Source organism: Zingiber officinale, chromosome 10A, assembly GCF_018446385.1.
Source record: "Zingiber officinale cultivar Zhangliang chromosome 10A, Zo_v1.1, whole genome shotgun sequence".
Lineage (NCBI taxonomy): Eukaryota > Viridiplantae > Streptophyta > Magnoliopsida > Zingiberales > Zingiberaceae > Zingiber > Zingiber officinale.
The window spans coordinates 97,368,971-97,371,943 of NC_056004.1; positions in this window are offsets into that span (position 1 = coordinate 97,368,971).

The following is a 2,973-nucleotide window of genomic DNA, read 5'->3' on the forward strand; positions in this document are numbered from 1 at the left end:
ATTTGAGATTATTTTTGAGCTTCCAAATGCTGGAATGAAAGTGTAAGAGCTGGAAAAAACAGTGAAAACAGAAAAAAAAACAGAGAAGAGGAAATGGCAAGACAAAAGAGTATCAAAGTTGGAGATTGAGTATCAAGATTCTTTGTTAGCCATCAATTTGAAGGAGAGGTTAGCTTGATGCTTTGAATTGGTAACGACAAATGGTATACAACTCTTTTCACATCAAATTGGTCAATTCATCAAGTATATTCCTCTAATACTCTTATCTTCTCATTTTCTTCATTAAATACTTTTCTTTTGTCATTTTCATTCACTTTCATTGTTCTTTTTGCTTCCATTTCAATTCTTGTTGATAAAATCCTTTTGATTCATGTATGCTATGTTTATAGTGGTGGAGAATTAGAAAATAAGTAAGCTTATGGTAGTGAAATGTTGTGAGTGACATTGAGTGAGCTCCACTTATATGCAATTTTGAGTGTGAGGGCTAGAATAGGTTAATACCTTGTGAGATTGCAACTTGCTTAATTTTTCAATTGGATTGAAACCACCATACCTACTGATTATTGTTTGGATTGTATTTATGATTGTTTGTGATCTTTAAGATGACCTTAGTTTAATTCTTTTTACTATCTTCTAGGTATTGCTAGGGAATTTGTGTGGAGATGATTTTTAAATTTTCTTGACTTGAACAGGACGTCCAAGATTAAGTGTGGGGGATTTGATAACCATGATTTAGCTATATTATTTTAATTCATAATGTATGCTTTTGATGGTTAATTCATAGCATAATCTCACATTTACATTACATTTCATAAATTGCATATGATCTTGGACTTAATTGTAATTTAGCTAATTATCACGGTATTTGATGCTAATATTTGATTATCATTTTGTAGGCATCAAAAGGGTCATGGACCCAATCAGATCAGGCCACACTTGGGCTCGAATCTAGGGTTAAACGATGCGATCAAGTTTTGGATCGATTTGGACCGTTCGTTGAAGATCGGAGAGATCTGAGCCATCCGTTGAGAATCTGGTCCATCCGACCTAATGAGAAGCAGATCACATCCGTAGATGAAGATCCAGGAAGTTTGATCCAGATCAGAGACGATCCAACCGTTGATCCAGCCCAAATCAATCTGGACCGTCCGATCAGTTTTGAGGAGGTTTAAAAACCCTGAGAAGCTACAGTACCCAGTGGACTCGACTCGCGATTTTAGCTACAGTATTCTTCTTCTCCGCCGCGACGCCGAAGATCCCATTCCCAAATTCAGATCCGAGAGCTTGCCTTCTTCTCCGACGACGATATCCGAGCTCCGGCGTTCACTTTCCGGCGTTCAGAGAGCGATCGAGGGAGGTCTCCAGTTCGCGATTGGGTTCTGTTTCATCGCCGCAAACCCGATCGAGGGAGGTTCCAGATCGACGTAATTTGCCTCCACCAGAGCTTCAAGGGAGGTCTCCGGGAGCTACTGATACTCTTCCGATCTTCATTCCACAGTAAGGCTGGGTTGATTTGGCCGGTCGATCTAATTTTCAAATCCACAGAACTCGGCTCTGTTCTTCGGATGGTGAGGTTATTAGACGAATGTGAGCTTCAAGGGAGGTCGCCAGGAGCTGTGAGCAATCTCTGATGATAGTTTGAATCTTGGTTTATTGCTTGTTGGCTGTTTAAGGGAGGTTTCCGAAACACATATGTTTCTAGCAGATTGAAGAGGTTTTGGCTACGGTTTTGAGTTGAGGAATGTTTAGGGTTTAGCTTTCATTGTTTTTATCTTTGAATTGTGCTTGACTAGCTCAGATCTTCAGATCTGATACCTTCCTTGCAATTTCATTTCTGTTTGAGTTTTAGATTTTTTGTTTTCAATTTCTTGCTTTCAAACCCGGATAATTGATCTGATACTGATACTAATCTTAGAGCTGTAGGTTTTGTTTGCAACACTGACACTGATAGTTTGTAGGTTTTATTGACTTAGTTAGCAATCCTTTGTTCTACACATTTAATCTTTGCTATGGTGAATAAGTGTGAATGATGAATGCTTTAACTAGAGATTTTTAATTTCTACTGTGAATGAGAATGTTGAAGGCTTGAATGATTTATTAATGTGAATTTGAGTATAAGGTACATTAATTGACTCATTTGATTCAATGTGGCATAAGAATCAGAATTTAGTTGATGCTCATTTGTTGAGATGGAAAAGAATCATGATTAGATGAGATTGATTTCCTTTGAGTGAATTCTTGAATTTATTAGATGAATTTAATGGAATTGTGAGTTAAATGGAAAGACTAAGTTGAATTTGTTGATGTAAAGAATTGATTGGAATTAATTCTAGAATTATCACACATTTAATAGTTACCCTCGGAAAAATACGACTTGGGACTCCATACTATACGAGTTTATTTTAGTTTATGTGAGTTTTAATTTTTATTAATTTGGAGCGCCTCGTGACATGCAAAAAGGCCGACACCAGACTTCATCCATTGTCAAGTCACACTTGGACTTACGTTGTCAAGACTACATGCTTGGACTTATACCACCAAGACTCACCCTTGGACTTTCCTCCTTTGCCAAGATCACACTTGGACTCTCCTTTTTGTACCTGTATCCTATACATTCACAATACATATCAAATACAACAATAAACCTAACTTAAACATTTGCCCAAATATCAAAACTTAGGGTACCCATATTGCTCCAACAGAATTTAGAATATTTAAAAAGTGAAATATTTAATTGATGATATGGAAGTGGAGGTCACAAATATTAAGAAGAAATATTTACTCAATATAGTAATGCCCTTAGAGTGGTTCTCCAACAAGATATTGAATACTTTGACCTTAAATCCAGTAGTACTAGAACAGAAGTCATCACAAGCATCACCAACGACAACCTCATCATCCAAGATTATCATCGCGAGAAGGTGCCCAACTTCATCGTGAACAACACCACCTTCTTCGGCTACTACAAAGGGG